The sequence below is a fragment of the Lepidochelys olivacea genome (genome assembly GCF_965140295.1).
Source record: "Lepidochelys olivacea isolate rLepOli2 genome assembly, chromosome: 3".
In the NCBI taxonomy this organism is placed as follows: Eukaryota; Metazoa; Chordata; order Testudines; family Cheloniidae; genus Lepidochelys; species Lepidochelys olivacea.
Genome location: NC_140413.1, coordinates 101,311,432 through 101,332,474, shown reverse-complemented (window position 1 = coordinate 101,332,474; position 21,043 = coordinate 101,311,432). Strand labels below are relative to the sequence as shown.

Sequence of the window (21,043 nt, the reverse complement as noted above, 5' to 3'; positions counted from 1 at the left end):
CACTGAGTCAGTGTCAACATCTGCCATGGCCATGCTAATTTCCACTCCCGGACATCTGCATGCCCAGTACTGGCTCTACCCCCAGAGACCTTTGCATGCACCTTCCCCCACCCTGAAAACCCAGAGATCGTTGTAGTCAACGTAGAAGCAGCGTGCTGCAAACTTTGGGTGTGCCATTTGTGAGTATCTTTGTATATGAAACTTACAGGTATCGGTAAGATATGGGCTATCACGCATACTTTGTATGTGTCTGTTTTTATTTTTATCTGCGGGGGCACACACAACCAAAAATTGTAACTCAAAGAGGGGGACTCAGCTCAAGAAGTTTGCAAACTGCTTCTTTAGTGCATGCGTTTTCCACTGTCTGTTGTTTAGTTTCTTTTCCATTTCTTGGCAATGCTGGGTGAAGTTTTCTAATTAAGTGTTTAAAACCAGGAAGGTATTCAACAATAGCATAGGACAGCTTTACCGTAAGTCAGGCCGCTCTTGACTTTAGTATTTAGTTGTATCATATTTTGTTGTTTGGCTAGACAGACACATTCACACTACATAAAATGGTGAATGCATACTAGGGTAACGCATTTCGTAAATGTGATTGCTAAAAGCATGGCAATCACCAGATAGGATTTAGGACCGAAGCCAATCACAGTCCACACACCCTATCAGGTACACACCGTTACATCTAGATGCGCTCACATATGTTCATCATTTGCTCAACAAACTCCCTTTAAAACCCAGTAATGTTACACACATCCAACTCTCCACCGTCACACTGTATTGAACAATCTTAATTCTGACCTCAGCAAGATTAATATAATTTAAATGACACTTTCACTGTATTATTACCTAAAAATTCCCATTTCTTTTCCCTTCTCTCTCCATTCCTAGCACCATCTCTGCCTGTATTCCTTCCCCTCCATTTTTCCACATTGTACACAGTTCCCACTTATAGAAAGATTCAAGGCCAAAGGGGGCATTAGATCCCCTAGTGTTTGACTTGCATAATACAGGCCAGTGACTCTCATCCTTATATCCCTGCCAGAACACTTTCTAATTCCGTGTACCCCTCACCAGCCTCCTGGCAAAATACTAAGGGTGACTAGTGGCAGCCCTAGTGTTATACCAATAAAATAAAAACCAACAGGATCTTATTAAAGGGGAAAAGGCAAAATGCCACATTTATTGTGAATAGAGAATCATAGTAAGCAGTTAGTTATAGCTATAACATTCCATTCAATCTCAAATTTATTCACACATTCATTCATTCATACATACACACACACACAGGTTCTGCAAGGTTGTTATCATAGTTACCAGCTTAGAGTTGCTTGTTCCAAGCCACTGGCCAGGTGGCCTGGACAGAAGGAGGGAGCAGGGCCTTGTCAGATGCTCATCTGATGCTCCTGGAAGTTGGTTTGCAGAATCAGACCCCAAAGTTCTCAGTTTCTAGAGTCCATTTTTATTGGAATTTATTCCTATACCAGTCTATGGGAATAGCTTCATCATGCTGTTGCTAAATCAACAGACACATTCCTGACAGCTCCCTGCTGCCAAATGTTATCTTGTTCTTCAGTTTTCCCATCCTTGAGGCTCTTGGGTGGATTCCAGTCTGCCCTCCCGGGGTGGGGTGGGGGTTTGGGGGGAGGTCCTCTGGTTGTTTCCACTTGACACCTTTTTCGGCTGATCAACACTGGATTCTTAGGCTGGCACCTCCCTGATCATTCATTATTGTCCACACCAAGCATCTATCCACATACATCCTCTATCTCTATTTTAATCACAGTTGTTAACAAAGCGAGATAAATACAACAAAAGGGCGGGGAGTCTCTGTGTGCTGTTTCTGTTCTTACAAAGTATTGCTTTGAGAACAGACTCTGTCTTATGATGTACTAACACAATTAGCAGACAAAAACCAAGAGACCTCCCTCTTAATTAGTAATACCCTGGAATTTAAACTATGGAAAAATCAAACTCATTTGTGATTTTAATACAGAACTTCAATATGATCCAACACTAGTCTAATGATTCTACTATGAATCAATAGAAAGGAGGTCTCTCACTTGTGATCCATGGAAGGTTCTATAGAGAGAAGTTGTTTGCCTGTTCCATGTCCTTGCTGTGTTCCACTGTCCACTATGCAGCTTTGTTGAACAGCAAAGCTTTTTGGGAAGATGTACTGACTTAATTTAGCAAGGTCTTACCCCTTCCCAGGCCCGTCTTATTCACTGTAGGCTCAATTCTGTGCCTATTTCAGTGAAGAATTGCGAAAGGGGGAATATTGGTAAAAAAACTCAGTTATTGTAAATATTGGTGTGCACACCGCCAGCTCTGTTGAGGTAGGCATTTTTATTAGGTTAACCAGACCTGCTGGCCTCCGGGAAGGTAGCAGGGGACCTGCTGGCCTCCGGGAAGGTAGCAGGGGGAAAACGCATAGATTAAGCTATGATTTCAGAATCTAGGCTGTGTCACTTGCTAAGTAATACCAGGAGTGACAAAGAGATTGAAATATCCATGTTAAAATGTTTAAAAGAAAACAGGGTAAGCCAGTACCAGAGGGAGGAATGGAGTCAGAAGGAACTCCAACCTCACCTTTTGTTTAAAAAAAAAAAAATTACACCTTTTAAACAAATCCTTCAAAAATTTGGGCACAGTCCTTGGACTAAACAAGCCCTAGCTGATGTCTGCACTGTTTTGGACCTGGAGGATAGATTGGCTCAGTGTATCCTCATATACAAACCTTCTAGTGCTGCCAAAAGAGATGCAGCAGCAATTTGGTTGTTGTGGGAGGCATGTAAGGATTCTTACCTCTGCTTGTCCTCATCTAAAGAGGAAAAGGCACAAACGGAAAAGGGAGCAGACAATTGAAAGGTGCTGGCTACAAATACCCAAAGCCAGCTGAATTAAGGGAATTAAGCAGCTAAACTTTGTGAAAATGTTAAAAAGGAAATGTATTAGAGAAAGAGCATTCTTGGTTTCTTTGCAACTATTCTGAAGGAAAAATGGGCCCTTTTCCAAAGGAATGTCTGTAAATTAGCCAGGCAAAAATAAACTATCTGATTAAAATAATTTGACTGGACAATTTAGTCAAATTTGCTAAAAGTCAAATTTTGCTAACATAAGGGGGTTCTATTGGAACTTAGCTGCCTCAAATGTATAAAGGGAATGTAAGATGTAAAAAAAAAAAAAACAAAAAAACACACAGTGTGGAAGGGATGTTAAGGAAAAGAAAATGTGTATGTATCTATCTGTGTGTGTGTAAATATGTAAAGTTCTAAGGACCAATTGGTTTTGGTTTTGTTTTAAATAATGCCACTAAAAATTCATTTGACTTTTTAATTCAAAGTTGCAAAACTGACAGACCTTTTTGCTAGACACAGGTAATTAGTGTTGTTTGGCTTTGGGATTTGGCATTTAACCCTTAAAAGGTAACTCAATGCTTTACAAAATTTAAAATGTTTTTAAGTTGTGGCCGCAGCAGGGCAGTCAAAATCAGGAGAATAGAAAAAAAAATTTGGATTCTTTTTGTTTGGTTGGTTGGTTTTTGTTTGTTTGTTTGTTTTTGTAACAAAATAGCAGATGAGAGCTGTAGTAAAAAAATTAATAAATAAGAAATTAAAAAAAGACAGTGCCCCTCTGAAGCAACAGCAGGGATGAGGTGCATAAAATAAAAAGAAGCAATGTTAGAAACACTGAGCCTTAAAATGGCTACTTAATGCTATTAGGGTTTCAAAGGGAGCCACAATAGGTTGGGTTTTCTTTTTCAGATTGCTGTGTGTTTCGGAAGCAGAAGTTAAAAGTAATCAAAACTCTGGTGAAAGTTGATTGTGTCCCTTTTAAGATAGTCTCTGAGCTGCTGATGGCTTTAAATCCAAAAGCAGGAAGCGTCTGTGAAAATGCAAATTACCTAAATGATAAAGGAAGGAAAGAACTAGCAACACAAAGGAGCTGCAGATAAAGGACATACCTGGTCAGCAAACAAATTGTCTAAATAAAAGGCATGGGATAACAAGATAATTTTAATAAATTTAATGATAAGTACCCCTGTAACAACGTACAGTGTGTATGATTTTTGGAAAAACCCGTTAAGGTTGTATAGTAATGATGCTTCTCAGCTATTACCTGTAAATAAACTTAAAGCTTAACACAGCAGGAAAAACATTATAAACTTGGTCCACTGTATAAGAAGGGAAACTGAGGTACTCCACCTCAGGGATTTAATGACTAAACAGTGGGATAATTTCCTCATAACCCTTAAAAGATAGAAGCCATTGAAACCTGGCCTGCCTATAGAACAAAAACAGGAAAATGTGGGGGCAATTCCTCCGTTTTGCCTACAATCAGAAAGGGTATTTGTAAAAGAAATATTTTAAGCAATAATCTGCCACCCCAAAAGGGGTAGAAACATGTTCTTTTTGTCTTTCAGAAAATCAGGAAAAGCTGATGCCAGCTGAAGAGCAACCCAATACCATGAACCTACGGTCACAATAGAAATTGTGTTTTGTGTTCTGTGTTTTGTCTTGTGTTTTGTCTTGTTGCTAGCACTGTTGTGTGTTTAAAAAAAAAATACTGAAGACCTGCAGGTACTTAAAAATAAATTAAGCTCTCTGTCCCAGCTACAGGACAGCCTGATGCAAAAACAAGTACATGCCAATGTAGACTTCGTCCAAATTGGTCTGGGTAACCTAAAAGGCCAATGGAATCTTTGGTAATGGCTTAATACTACCACATGGCTTATCCATAAGAAAAAAAAAAATTTAGAAATAGGAAACAACACAGCCGTAGCTATGGGATGCACTGAAATGCAGATACTTGCACTAGCTACTTTGGAAGACAAAATGTTCTGGATCATATTGGGAAATATTAAGGGTTTGATGCATTTGTTAAAACAAAGAAAGAGATCATTGTTTGATACTTATCAATATGAATGGATGCAATACATTTCCAGTATTGTATAACCAGACTTGTTAATGGGAGAAATTGTTGTCAAAATTGCACACCAATGTCCCTGGAGGCAAAGGTATTGAAGGTTAACCCACTCCCCATATTACACATGGGATCCTTCTGGCTACCCTGGACCTCAAGCCAGTGGGTTGGGGAGGGAGGGAAGCTATTGGACACTAGAGGTTATACCGAATGGACTCCTCAAAAGTGGGTGTGCCTCACCTTGCCTGTTGCCCCAGAACCTTGTAGTAAAGATACATCGCTAGGATCATGTATATGGCATGAACTGGAATCACAAACTCAAATTGCCTCACAGTACCTTCTCTTGAATAGGCTACACAGAAAGTGACATTGACGATTATAAATCTTAGTGTCAAAAGGGGGATTATGCTGGATCATATTAAAGAAGTTCTGTATTAAAATCACAAATGAGTTTGATTCCCCAGAGTTTAAATTGCAGGGTATTACTAATTAAGAGGTCTCTTGGTTTTTGGTACTGTTTCTCTCCCTCTATGTGTGAAACTTGCAAGCTGCTAATTGCGTTAGTACATTCTAAGACAGAGTCTGTTCTCCAAGCAATTCACACAGGGAGAGACTCAAAGCAATACTCTAACAACAGAAACAGCACCCAGAGACTCCCCGCCCTTTTGTTGTATTAACAATTGTGATTAAAATAGAGATAGAGGATGTATGTGGATGGATGCTTGGTGTGGACAATAAATGAATGATCAGGGAGGTGCCAGCCTAAGAATCCAGTGTTGATCAACTGAAGAAGGTGTCAAGTGGTAATAACCAGAGGACCCCCCCCCCCCGGAGGGCAGACTGGAATCCACCCAACAGCCTCAAGAATGGGAGAACCAAAGAACAAGATAACATCTAGCAGCACGGAGCCGTCAGGAATGTGCTATCTGCTGATTGATTCAGCAACAGCATGATGAAGCAATTCCCATAGACTGGCATAGGAAGAAATTCCTATAAAAATAAACTCTAGAAACTGAGAACTTTGGGGTCTGATTCTGCAAACCAACTTCCAGGAGCATCAGTTGAGCATCTGACAAGGCCCTGGCCAGTGGCTTGGCATGAGCAACTCTAAGGCTGGTAACTATGATAACAACCTTGCAGAACCTGTGTGTGTGTGTGTGTGTGTGTGTGTGAATAAATATGAAATTGAATGGAATGTTATAGCTATAACTAACTGCTTACTATGATTCTTTCTGTATTCACAATAAATGTGGTATTTTGCCTTTTTCCCTTTAATAAGATCCTGCTGGTTTTTATTTTATTGGTATAACACCACCAAGCTAAGAGATTTGAGACATTGTAACAACCCATTGGTTTTCCATAGAGGTTCTCTGGTTGTTTAACAGGGCCTTAGTTTTATTCTCTAAAACACCAGATTATTTTTAGACCACCACCAAAAAAAAAATCTAAATTTCAAAGCCCATCTCTTGTTTTCAAAGTGTTTTACTGATCCTCAAGGAGAACATGGGTTTAACAGTAACTTGCCTGATGATATAATCTCTGTCATAGCCTTTGGCTATAATTGGAAATTAGCAAAGTCTGGACTGATTTCAGCCTTTCCATTGGACTGGGCAGGTGCAAGTCAATAAAGGCTCTGTGCCTATAGCTACTGTTTGATTATTTGCACTGATAATACCAAACTGTTGCAAAGGACACAGTCAGTCAGTAGCACTGACCTATATTTTAGCAACACGGAACACCGGTTTTGCAAGTTTTCATTTTCCTAAAGTATATAAAAATATTGTTTGCCTCTCAATTAATCCTGAAATACAGTTAGGTGCCTTTGAACTGTTATGGCTGAAATACTACAGTAACAGCATTGTGTTGGCTGCTGTTACCAGTTATGACATGAGAAGACAAACATGGGAAACATCTGAGAGACTTTAATCTTACCCAGGAAGATTTTTACTGAAACAAAATATGCTGGTGTCAAAAGTCAGTTTATTATTTGTATTTTAATCTACTTTAGCAATCACAGGTCTACTCTCTAAATCCAATTAGGAGATCATAATGAGAAAAAAATCCATGTTCTGATGCATCATTAAATAAAGTCTGAAGAAATCCATTGTTCCCCAGATACTGCCCATGTAAGAAAGTAGGTCTGTGTAAAAAGAGGAAAATGAATTAGAGCTATTAGTTCTGAGGCCTCTTGAACACAAGAAGTTAGTTCAATAGCACTTATTATTCTAGTGATGTTAAAGGCAGTGCTAATGAATTGGAAACAGAGAGCAGAGCTTCAGTTATTTGGGTATGGCTTAGGTCAATAGGTTCAGGGGGGGCAGCTGCAACATCCACTGCAATCCAACTGATTATACAAAATATAACAATTTTAGAAATTGAACACTGTATTGCAGTTCAAAATTAACACAAGATTAGATGGATACAGTCTTGATTTCTTAATCCACATCACCCCATCCGCATATGGTATCCCCCTGAACTGACCATATTGTTACTGCCCTCCCCTCCAACTCTCTCCTCTCTTCTGTGAGATCTACAAGGAATTAGCCAACTAGTAGTTCATATGCTGAAGGACTGTTGGGATAGCTGATATGTAGTAATAAAATAAATAAATAAATGTTTTATACAAAAGTTACATTGACTATAACTCTCTTCCAACCACGATATGTTGCTTGTCTTCTTGGGGCCAGATTTTATCATGCTTACTCCCCTTGGTTTGACAATTCAAGTTAGGTATGACAACATGGATAAGGGTGGCAAAAAAAGCAGGCCCTTAGAGTATAAACTCTTCAGGATAAAGTAAAACACATAGGAAAAGTTTAAAAGGTAAATGCTGAAAGAAGAAAAAAAGTGTACTGCAAATCAATCTTTCTGAGAAGAAATATTTTGAGTGGGATTTTCTAGAGTGCCTACGGCCCAGATTTTTAAACCTATCTAGGAATTTCTGTGCTCAGTATCGCAAAGGCTAGCTGTTTTAGGATTTAAATCTTTTAAGATCCTAAATCAGTTGGCTGTTGTGATGTTGAGTGCAGCAATGCCTAGATATCTTTAAAATTTGGGCCTATGTTACTTAGAAGCACAAGTTAAACTGACTTTCAAAGCGATTTGTGTTTCTAAGTCTCTCAGGTGCTTTTGAAATGCCACGTTTCTTTATTACAGACTTATATTCAGACAGCCAAAGACTCTTCTATGGCAAACATTGTAACCAAGGGACAAAAATACATGTGTCTAACACACGTGAAAAATGCCCTTTAGTTACCAATTATAGGAAGCAAAGGTAGAGTCTCCAATTGACAAGGATTTCATCAGTGTTAGGCGTTCTCTTTTCTGGTCTTGTTTGACAGTGACAAGAAAGGTGGTGAACTCCTAATTCAGCATGAAGCATGTGTATGGTATTTTCCCCATGGTGTACACTTGGATTATTGCTTAACTACATCATTTTGTCCACTTACAAAATTATTTCCTGTAAGAATTGGATGACTGAGGGTCTAAAGTATTTCAAAATTCAGTAACTATACACACCCTATTGAGAAATTCTAGGGCAGATGATATCCTGAGTTTCTTCATGCATCTTATACTTCGTTATTGAAGCGTTACAGGTATTTGATCATGAGATCAGAATTATACAAGGGTGATCTGGTGCCCATAAAGTAAGAGCCACATATCCCTGTGCAGACATTTGCCCAAAATCCAAAGAGAGATCCTTCTGTGAGAGCAAGGAGGTGGCCGCCCCACATTTCCATGAGTAAAGGAAAATCCAAGCACAAATCCAGTTCTGAATTATGTAGTACAAGACTGAACAAAACTGTATGCTGTAATCACAATCCTGGATTGAAAGGGTCTGGGACAGGGTATGACCAGTTTAAGTTGATAAAAAAAAATATCACTGTGTTCTGCATCGCAGTGTCCTATTTCAAATATTACATGTCACTGTAGAGTTCTCCAGAACTGACAGATGATGGCTTTCTTAGAGTTCTTACTGGAAGCTAGAGCCTGGAATGCAAAGTTTTCACTTCAGTGCTGTAACAAACCCTATTTCACATGGACAAGAGAATATATCAGCAAAAAAATGTCATGAACAAATATGTGCTTTCTAAAACTACAGAGTGAGGATTTCAGGGCTGGCATACCTAATAGCTCTCTGAACTATCATCCAAGAAACAAAGGTTGGATTTTCAGGACATAATATACGTGTCTCAGAGATCGCACAGACCAAAAACTGCTATGGGGGCAACACACTAAATCCCTGAAAAGGGCTGCTCTTCTAACCCTGGGGAGCTCCTCCTGGTGGAGACTCATCAGGCTGCTATACTGGACCCAAACTTTGGGTCCCATGTGCTCTTGACTTTCTAGGCAGAGTTGAAGCACCATCTCTCTAGCTCTGGGTCTCTCAACCCACTGGCCAGGTTCAGACCCCATGGCTGACACTCCCTTTTGGTAATGGGGATGCCATAGTCCAATTGTCTAAGCTCCAAAACTGGTGCCAGCTTTCCTAAGCCTCCCCTGTAGCTGTTGCATCCTCTGGTTTTCTGTTTCCCTCTTCCGGGACTAGATTACAGGAAATGCAGGTTACACACAGACTTTGCAAAAGGAATTTCTGAACACACACCCACTTCACTCTTAGACAGTACAAGAAATTACAGATCTATGGAAAAACAAGAAAACTTGAATGCAGATCACTGCCACAATTTCCTCACCACTCAAAATCCCTGTGGCATTTGGTCAGTGTCTTTTCAAGGATCCAAGATTCCTCCTCTCCTCAAGTTCAGCCTTGTCTACTGCTGGTCCTGATCTGCTCCCCTCTCTCCAAGGGCTGCTAAAACAACCTCTTAATGTTCCAAACCCTCCTTCCCCATCTGGTGATTCTCCTCAGTGACTTCAAGTTCCTCATCAGATGAGCTGTTGATAAGCTCACCTAGATAAACGGATTCCTTGGGTGAAAGCTAGCTCATTGTCTGTCTTATGGTATTTGCATTTAAGTGGAGACCTTCCAGGTTAATGACCCTTGATTGCTCTGCATTTTTAGCCTTCTGCTTGATGCAAAAATTTCTTCTGATACCTCTATGAAGCTTTCAGCACAATATGGAGGGTAAAAAGCAAAACTGGAGGTATGCATAGACTTACAATCCAAATGGTGGTGTGACATACCAGGGTACAACCCAGACCAATGAGTAGCTATGTCCCTCCGGCTCTGTAACCTGGGGTGCCCTTTACAATGCCTTACTGCTCACAAACAGCCTCCAGCATATAAATCACTTCCAGCTACATTTGTGTGTGCTGCAGTCAGCCAGCCACACCTTGACTCTTATCAGCCTTAAAGTTTACCATATACTACCAGTCTCAGATTTTCCCCTAGAAACATATGTACTACCCAGCACCTCCTGGGCAGAGCAAATATATTGAGCCTATTATTCCTTTAAGAGAATAATATGCACACCATTTGTTACCCCAGATGGGGTCACCAAGACACTTCATCTTGAACACACTGGATTAGATTAAAACAATAAAAACAAGTTTATTAACTACAAAGAGAGATTTTAAGTGAGTACAAGTAATGAGGCATAAAAGTCAGAAATGGTTAAAAGAAAAATAAAGATAAAACTCTTACTAGTGCCTAACTTAACAAACTATGTTAAATTCAAGCAAAGTTTCTCTCCATATGCTCCAGCAGATTACTCACCAAACGCTCAGGTCAGGACCCTTCCCCAAAGTCCAATGGCTGCTTCCTTTGTCTCTTCAGGTGCAGTAAATTCAAGTGACAGGGAGGGAGAGGGAGTGCCCTAGGGTATTTGTCCTTCCTTTTATAGTTTCTGTCCCCCTCTTGAAAAATATTTCCAGCTGAGAACCAGGAGTCAAAAAGTCTATGTGGAAGGATCTTCCCTGCTGTTTTTTTCATCTGTTTTAACTTCTTTGTCTTCCCTTTCTGCTTGATGACTGCTTAAATACAAATTAAGCAGACCACACATTCCTTTGTTTAGGACAGACCTTCTTTGCCAACTTCTATTTGAGCAGGGCTGTGTGGTTTGGAACATGTGTTAATTACATCATTCAAGAGAATCTTATAACTTCACATACAATGCTACCACACATATTGTACCAGAACAATAATGACCAGCAAATTATGACTTTTCAAAGTATAGCTTACAAGGCATACTTTGTACAAAGATTATTACAGTAGTGTGTATGGTGTGAATATAGGGGTGTATTCTAGCACAGGTACTTGCAGAACAAAATTGAGTTTGTAGTTTGATAAAAATACACATACTAATTTGTCACAGGTAGTAATAGGCAGGATCTTATTTCTCACTGGAAATCGCTCCAACCCATTAAAAGACTCTGTTAATGGATGCTGAATGGAGCCCCATTTGTTCCTCTTTGCCCAGAAGAAAAGGTCACTGCAACAGAGGAGGGTATCTTGGATTAGGAGGTATAGTGTAAGGAATAAGAATGGGGAAACTCTGAGCTACAGAAAGGATGCAGAGGAAGAAATGAGTATCCCAGAAGAGCACAATATAACATCTCATCATTTATGTCAATTCTTCTTAAATGAGAAACAACACTTTCTTTAACAACGTTCATACATGTAATGTAAATCTAGCAAACAATTCCATCAGATAAAACAGAGAGCATTTGAAAATTTCTCAGAGGTTATACTTGCACAAAACACATGCACTTTTAGAGGTTGTCAGGATACCACCTCACACACACTCTGAACTTTGGGGTACAGATGTGGGGACTCACATGAAAGACCCCCTAAGCTTATATTCTACCAGTTTAGATTAAAACTTCTTCAATGCACAAATTCCCTTCCTTGTCCTTGGACGGTATATTGCTGCCACCACCAAGTAATTTACACAAAAATTCAGGGAAGGGTCACTTGGAATCCCTACTGTGGAAGTAGATAAAGAGAATTTGGATGCAGGCCTCTGAAATGAGCAGGAGTCAGGCTAACTCTAGCTTTATTAACGTGAAATTTGTAGAAGCGGGGATAGTGCGAAGCGAGTGGAAAACAACTGTGAAAGAGGCTGTTGTGACCTTGTATGAGATAAGAATAGAATGCAGACTAAGAGAAATGGTGAGAAAAATAAGAGATCATGAAGGAATATGTATAAACAATATGCAGTTGTTGCTTATTATTGTCTGTAATAAAGGTATAAATACTTGCTCTAATTGTTTATCTTAGAGAGACCTGACTAGGTGGGGGAAACCCTGTGTCCTAGTGCACTCTCTCCCTCTGTGCAATTGCTTGAGATAATAAAGTGTATCTGACTTGCTGCACCCAACCTGAGAGTGAGAACTGTGTTTTTCTCTGACAATCTGGGGGCTCGTCCGGGATGGCAACGCCTGCTGAGACAATGGCAGCTGCTATGGATCATTCCCTTTCAAACCCCATGGTGCCACAATAGAGGTGTCATAAATATAAAGGGAAGGGTAAACACCTTTAAAATCCCTCCTGGCCAGAGGAAAAACACTTTCACCTGTAAAGGGTTAAGAAGCTAAGATAACCTCGCTGGCACCTGACCAAAATGACCAATGAGGAGACAAGATTCTTTCAAAGCTGGAGGGGGGAGAAACAAAGGCTCTCTCTGTCTGTGTGATGCTTTTGCCGGGAACAGAAAAGGAAGGGAGTCTTAGAACTTAGTAAGTAATCTAACTAGATATGCATTAGATTCTGTTTTGTTTAAATGGCTGATAAAATAAGCTGAGCTGAATGGAATGTATATTCCTGGTTTTGTGTCTTTTTGTAACTTAAGGTTTTGCCTAGAGGGATTCTCTATGTTTTGAATCTGATTACCCTGTAAGGTATTTACCATCCTGATTTTACAGAGGTGATTCTTTTACTTTTTCTTCAATTAAAATTCTTCTTTTAAGAACCTGATTGCTTTTTCATTGTTCTTAAGATCCAAGGGTTTGGGTCTGTGTTCACCTATGCAAATTGGTGAGGATTTTTTATCAAGCCTTCCCCAGGAAAGGGGGTGTAGGGCTTGTGGAAGATTTTGGGGGGAAAGACGTTTCCAAGCGGGCTCTTTCCCTGTTATATATTTGTTAGACGCTTGGTGGTGGCAACAATAAAGTCCAAGGGCAAAAGGTAAAATAATTTGTACCTTGGGGAAGTTTTAACCTAAGCTGGTAAAAATAAGCTTAGGGGGTTTTCATGCAGGTCCCCACATCTGTACCCTAGAGTTCAGAGTGGGGAAGGAACCTTGACAAGAGGTAAGAGACCTTTTGAAATCTCTATTGGGATATCAGAGGAGGACTGCCCGTGAGGCCATCTGTCCCTTTTGGGCTTACGCCATCCTAACTTATTGATTGTGCAGCAAGATCAGATACAGAGCAGTGCTGGGGAACTGTTTTTCCACCCCCAATAAGTTTAATGTACTGGTACTGAGGGGTTGTTACCGCCTCACCTAAGGGAAAGGTTGTATTAAGTCTGAACATAAGGTAAAGATGCATCGTGGTACGCAGGAATAGAGGCCTTGGGTGTGTGTGTGTGTGTGTGTGTGTGTGTGTGTAAGTAAAAGAGAGAGAGTGAGAGAATCAGTGTGAATGAGGGTCACCGGAAGATGCCCAGAGCACCCTGAGAAGCCAAAGGCTCGTAACCAGGGCTGTCTCTAATGCAAGCCCGGTGGACTGCACCTCAGTGGATTGGTAAAAGAGCCTGACTAGGGGGGCTGTCTCTGCATGGCATCGCCCGGCGAGCAGCCTGCCTGCGTCTAGGGTTGTGTGCCTCTATCCATCTTGTCCCTTGTCCCTTAAAATTAGAATCTTTACATGCGTGAACATCCATCTAAACAATTCCCACTAGAAGGTATCTTCGATTTAAATAAAATTATACACCTCAGAGGAAGCCACAAGGAGACTCCACAAGTCTCGGGTGCAGAGTCTAAAGGACTCCCAGGAAAAATTAAAAACTCAAGTACAGGCTTTAAAACGAAACGTAAAGCATTAGGATGCCTCCCAAATTATTTTTGTTAACCCCTCAGCTTCTTTATACTCCCAATTAGTTAAGGCTGAAGTCAAGGAGGGAAAGGAACGGGTTAATTTGAAAAGTTAGTTTGGCCTAGAGATAAGAAGAAAGCTGCTTTGCGTTGAAGGTCAAGAATCGACATAGATCATGCCAAGCACAAAAAACCCCCTGCTTTCGGCCCCAGCTGGCTGTGAAGAAAATATAGACAAAGGTAAAACAAAGGCAAATAAGTTGCAGGACTGAGATTACATTTGCGAAGATTAGCCACCCGGTGAGACCCAACAGTCTGCCTTTGCAACCCTGGAGCTGGTGTGGTTTGAGGACACTAAAGAAGCCACAGGCAGCTGGCCTGAACTGGAATACCTCCCAAAAGCGGAAGCAAGTTGGAAATTTTTACACCGTGTCTCTGAACAATCTGTGCACAGGATAACCTCCCATCTCTCTCTCTCTCTCTCCTACCGCCTGGCCAGCCCGGGAAACGTTTTTGTGAGTATAAAACGGGGTCAGGGTTTGAGCATTAATGTTTTTTTCTTCTCTTGAGTACTGTTATTTTATTAATTAATGCTTTAAATTCAGTCACATGGTGTGTTCTCTTCATCTCCGCCCTATGTTCTTGTGGTCTTAGCCTGATCAACTAATGCACAGGCAAATTGGTAATGAAAATCTGTCACAGTTGTAATGGAAAATTGAGGATGGGGAGAACCCTACAGCATGCACACCATCTCTCTCTTTTGCCCTTGATATTTTACGTTTGCTTTGTTTGGCACAGTTGGTATTTCCAGGGACACTAATAGTATCAGCTACGGTAACTGACCTTTTAGAAACATGACATGTACAATTCCCTGGGCTACTTCCCCCACAGCAGCCCTCACTTCCTCAAGCTCCACTTCACCCTGACCTCAGGGCCTCCCTCCTTGTGCCTGATATGGTGTGTACTACTCAGCCTCTCCCACAGCACAACTTCCTCCCACAGCTCCTGACACGCACACCCACCTGATTGGCTGGGAGGCTTTTAACTAGTTTCAGCCAGTCCCTGATTGGCTTCAGGTGTCCCCATCAACCTAGCATTCTCCCTGCCTTCTGGAAAGTTCTTAATTGGACCCAGGTGTCTTAATTAACCTGAAGCAGCTTCCATTTCACTTAACCTGGTACCAGGGATTTGTTTAGCCTGGAGCTAATATATCTATCTCCCACTACTTTTCTATAGCCATCTGGCCTTGCCCCGTCACATTAATTAAAATCTTATTAGGCTCCAAGGGGCTACAATAGGTGGTGTCTTCCTTTTTAGATCACTGTGTGTTTGAAAGCAGGAGTTAAAAGTAGGAGTTAAAAGTAAAAGGCAATCAAAAGTCTGGTAAAGTTAATTGTGTCCTTTTTTAAGTAAGAATCTTTAAGCTGTGGATAGCTTTGGATCCAAAAGCAAGCCGGAAAGCATCTGTTTTAATGTAAATTACCTAACTGATAAGGTAGAAGCCACTGAAACCTGGGCTGCCTATGAAACAAATACAAGAAAATATGGGGAATTCCTCTGTTTTGCCTGAAATTAACAATGGTATTTGTATAAAAAGGAAATATTTTAAGCAATGACTGACTGCCCAGAAGGGGTAGATCTATGTTCTTTTTGACTTTCAAAAAATCAGAGAAAACTGATGCCAGCTGAAAAGCAATTCAACATATCATGAATTTACTGGCACAATAGGAATTATGTTCTGTGTTCTATGTCCTGTCTTGTGATGTTTGTCTTGTGGCCAGAATTGCTGTGTTTAATTTTTTCATAGGACAATTTAGTTTAAAACTAAATAGAAGGGTTAAATCAAAATGCAGATACTTGTTTTATTCAACTACAAAATACAAAGTGTTTGGATAATATCAGGAAAATGTGATATACTGAAGTTTACTACATTTGCATAAGAAAAAGAAATTTCATTGACCAGATCTTTTAAATTAAAAATTGTTGTTAAAATTTGCACACCAACAGTCTTTGGAAGCAAGGACATGAAAGGTTAAGGATCCCATATTACACATGGGATCCTTCTGGCTACCTCTAATTTCTAGCCAGAGGGCTGGGGAGGGAGGAAAGCTATTGGACACCAGAGATTGTACCAAGTGGACTCCTCAAAAGTGTGTGTGTGTGCTTGTCCTGGCTTGTTGCTCTAAAGCTCTGTAATAGTCATTTTACTAGAAGGGTGTATGTGGCATACATTGAACAATAAGACTAAAGTGCTGTATAATGGGCAATGTATTTGTGTTCATTTTTGAATGAAGGTGTGTGAGTGGAAAGTGAAAGTTTCCTTTGTAGGTTAAAAGAAGCCAAAAAGGAAAAAAAATAAAAATAAAAAGAACTGAGGATGAGTTAACTCAACGCTGTAGCTGGCAGGTTTGGTCCAAAGATAAGACACTGGCCCGCCCAAGGACACTGCTCCCAGCTAAGACTTGGCTGACAGCCAAGAAAGAGCGGGGGCTTGAATGTGCCCAAACAGCCATGATATCTGCAAAACACTGTCAGGCATTAATGAAATATGTTAAGTCTGTTTATACACAGGTGAAAGAAGCACTACCCAAGGATCCCCCCAATATATCCCCCAAACCCCTTCATCCCCTTTCCTGGGGAGGCTTGAGAATAAAATACCAACCAGTTGCCTTAGCAACGTGAGCTCAACCAGACCCTTTGTCTTTAGGACACTGAAATCAATCAGGTTCTTTAAAAAAGAACTTAATATAAAGAAAAAAGTAAAAGAATCACATCTGCAAAATCAGGATGGAAGGTAACTTTACAGGGTAATAAAAAGATTTAAAACACAGAGGATTCCCCTCTGGGCTCAGCTTCACAGTTACAAAAACAGGATTAAAAATACCTCTGTAGCATAGGGAAATTCACAAACCAAAACAAAAGATAATCTAATGCATTTCCTTGCTCTACTCACAGTTTCTGTGGTTTTAGATGGATTATTCCAGGTATATTTTTCAGGAGCTATTGTACCTGCTTGGCTTCTCCCTCCATCCGGAGAGGGAACAACACACAGAACAACAAAACAAATCCTTACCCCGCAGATTTGAAAGTATCTTCTTTCCTTATTGGTCCTTCTGGTCAGGTGCCAACTAGGTTATTTGAACTGTTTAACCCTTTACAAGTAAAGCAATCCAGTACAGCTGCCAAGGAGGGATTTTATGCTGCTCTTCCCCCTATATTCATGGCAGAGGTCATAGGTAAAATTCTCCCTCCTGTTATAAAAATGTAAATGCTGAATAATTCCATTGGTTCTGGGTTTACAGTACGCTCGAGTAACAAACCAATTGGTCCTGTGCCTTTGGAACCCCAAACATTAGTCTTTATCTGGACATATGCTTTTGCGATCTGATTGTGTTTTATTTATAAATACTTTAAAATGCCAAAACTTTGGTTAAAATATTAGGTGTTCAGGCCCATGTACAGTACAATACATATTTTGATCACACAAGGATTTCAGAGTTACATAAAAACCCAAATCATAAATACACAAGTTAGATTCCCTTTCGGCACAGGAAGAATATTAAATAGGATAGTTCTTACATGTTGGACTATATCTTCCATTTAATTCTGTGTTCTATTCCCCTATTTCAACTACCCTGTCAGCCTGTTCTAAACCGATAAAGACAAACACTTAGAGAGACAAGGCGGATGAGGTCATATTTTTTATTTCACCAACTTCTGCTGGTGAGAGAGACAAGGTGAGCTGAAGAAGAGCTCTATGTAAACTCACTTGTTTCTCTCACCAACTGAAGTTGGTCCTATACAAGATATTACCCCATCCACCTTGTCTCTCTAATATCCTAAAACCATCACTATTACAACACCACTGTATAACGACAAACACTGTAAAATAAACATTGGCCAGCTAATGTTAACTAGTTTCCCATGCCATCTTTTTTGTTCTTTGAATCTCAGTCGCTTAGCAAAAGAAAAATACTCCAGAGCAACAGTGGTTTTACAAAGCTTCATTGGTTACCTGTAACAGCAGCAACTAATGACATAGGGTATGTGAAAATAACACAGCACTGGATTGTTGCTAGAGTGAATACAAACTTGACACATGGGTCCAAATGATATCTGGACTGTTATCGAGGATCAACATAACATGAGTACTGTAAACGCCCACTTTCCTATTTCACTACCATTCTGGAATGAAAGAAAAGGAGTACTTGTGGCACCTTAGAGACTAACCAATTTATTTGAGTATGAGCTTTCATGAGCTACAGCTCACTTCATCGGATGCAAAGAGTGAACATTAATTCACAGGCTAAATGTTCGAACAATTTTGATTAATTACTCACAAGCCAATTCACTGAGGTCACCTTTCCTACTATAGATTTATAGTGACGACATTTTAAAGTTTCACATAAATGTTATACTGTCCCAAGGACTTAGAGAATACTTAACTATTTAGAGCCAACTCCAAACCCTTATGATGAAGCCTAAAGACTGAGTGCAACTCTCAAGAATTCTCTTAAGCTGCTAGATCCCAATTCTCACTTACACTAAAGTTGTTTTACACCACTTCGGCAGTGGAGAAGGGCCTTAAAGTGAATGTCAGAGCAGTGTAAAGGGCCTTTGTGTAAGAGAGAATTAGGTTCTTATTTTCACTTTCTTTACGCATACACCCATAAAGGGTTTTCATATTCCTTTGCAAGTTAATTATGGTAAATAAGTGTACCGTGCTCAACAAAGAATTACTTTCTTAGTTTAAAGTTACTTTTCAATATCTAAACTGCAACTTGTTAGAGAAATCTAGATACAAAGGGTGAAATCCTGGCCCTAGCTAAATCAAAGACAAAACTCTCATTGACCTCAGTGGAACCAGGATTTTACCCAAAGTCTATGACACCAGGACATATGCACATGCATTTCATTATCAGTTCAGTACCCACTTCCAGAAAGTAATTAACTTGAGGAGAAAGTCAGTAATTCATCAGATTTTATTCATTTCACAGTTCAGCTCACTGCAGGAGTTAGTAGTACAAAGATGCATGAAGCATGTGACTGCAATTACAGTCTTTTTTCAGTTGTGCTGGGTGGCACTCTAAACAAGTTGAAAAAGAGACAGACATTTAAAGGCGCCTATCCAAGATAGGTATCTGCAAGAGCTCTCCTCAGGTGGCCAGCTTAAAACTTCGGACTTCTCCCATCAAGGTTTCTTTGGCTTTCAGGAAAAAGTTATGAACAAAACTGGCCTTTATATCTGGTTCCCGAGGGGCCATCCATTGAACTATTCCTATTAAAAAAAACTAAACGTCAATCAAAGCAAAAAGCCATATTTCTTACAAAAATCTGTAGAGACTCTACCAGAATGCTAGTTTTAGTTCATGGATCTTATCCAAAAAGAAAGCAAGCTATTTACTGCTGCTTTTGTTCCTGGAAAATTCTATGAGCTGCCTGTGCAAGATTGGGCCATGTAGTTTGCAAAAATCTTCTGGAGGAGCCAGCTTGTCTTAGACCATGCACTTCAGCTGTTGAACATCTTGTCTTAACAAGATATCTTCCATTGTTCTGTCCAGAGTGTAACTCAACACTGGGGTGTTGTTCTTGCCTCTACTAGTTTATCTTCTAAGTTGCAGTTTCATAGTCAGTACTTTTCAGGTACCTCTTTCACAAACAGCTAATTCTCTTGCCATTTCTTTGTAAGTATCTGCTTTGTTTTCAACATGTTTAGGGGTTCATAATATAGCAACGTATAATCTTCTTAGGCCACTGATGATAGGATCCTGGTACGCGCTACCAAGCAATCTTTCTGCAACCAGTAGTCAGACAGACAGCCAAGCCTTTTTCACCATTTAAATCTATATCCATGTCCCTTTTTCTGGCCTCAGAACCCCTTTATTACTGCCAATAACAAAGTCTTCCCTGCCACCTGAGTTTCCCTCCCTCCTCAGGGAAACAAACTATCACAACTGCTTCTTTCCTTTCTGGGAGAAAGTTTCTTAACATAAAAATCAGCTTAACTCAAAGCCAGAACTCAACAGCCTTCTTCTCCAGACTCAGCAATCCATCATGCCCCTCAGAGGCTCCTAATGCCCTCTTAAGTATTTTTGCACCTGCTTCTCACTGCAGGTAGCTTCAACTGGGCCTTTCCCTGTGGCAGGCATGGAAGTCTTCTTCCCCAGTCCTCTCTGAATCTGGTTTCCTTCTGGATCCCCTTTAGGGATCTCTCATCAGTTATTCATGTATGAGGGCCCCAGCTCTCAGTGCCTCTGATCTTTCTAAACCGTCGAGCTCTGTCCGCCGGATTCTGGGACCCTCTAGAGAGGCCTTTCCTAGCCCTTATCTGTCTCTTCCTCTTTGAGGGAGCAAGTTCTCTATGAAGGACCGCCCTTGGGCTACCATCACATGATTCTTGGTCACTTGACCCAACCATCAAAGAGCCCCGAACCCTTAAAGGACCAGCCCATCCCTGTGACCTTCCCTTTTCCAGGGTAGATGTATTTCATTTAACATACCATAAACACAAGCACCTTGGAATACCAACATTCTTACTGCTTAGCTTTCTCACTCTTTCCTAAAAGGAAATATCGAGAGAATCCCTTTCTTCTCCTAGCAGGACACCCTATTAGGCCTTGTCTACAAGGGGTAGTTTTTTCAGAATAACTTTTTGGGGTTAAACTACCTGGCATCCACCCACAAAAGTCCTTTTTTCCAATTATCTGGCATGTTGTCCCATATTAACGTATTTGCTTTGGAAGTGAAATAGCTGCTTTTGTCAATTACCAGTGATTACTATATCATGCAATTTTATATGATGTACTTAGTAATTAATATTGTTGCTATTTCAATTCCCTCATTCAAAGCAAATTGGAAGAAAGGGAACTCCCTTTCTGAGGTGCGTTATCAGTAGTTAACTGTCTGTTAGTTTGGCATATATCATCCACCCGTCAGCAAGACTCAAGAATTTCTCTGTTAGATTCCATATTTCTGGTGCCTGATGCCCTTACTTTTTGCTCTTCTACAAATATTAATTTTGGGGTAACCCTTAATTAACAATAATATACATGTTAGGGGGCTTATTCCTTCACCCACTTACTTCCCTGGTCCTTCTCGCATGAACAGAGAGCAACAATACCCGAAGTCCAAAGGTGCAAACAATTCGATGTTTATTGGGGTGAACTTCCAGCAAGCATGATTCC

General features: G+C 40.2%; 1 long non-coding RNA gene across 1 annotated transcript; it reads right to left on the bottom strand.

Annotated features, from left to right (window-relative positions):
* Positions 1–6,956: 6,956 nt before the first annotated feature.
* On the bottom strand, positions 6,957–16,941 carry LOC311518500. Its single transcript, XR_014710999.1, has 3 exons — positions 16,813–16,941; positions 10,601–10,934; positions 6,957–7,063 (listed from the first exon to the last, which is right to left on the bottom strand). It is a non-coding gene; the product is annotated as an uncharacterized lncRNA (long non-coding RNA).
* Between the last annotated feature and the right edge of the window lie 4,102 nt (positions 16,942–21,043).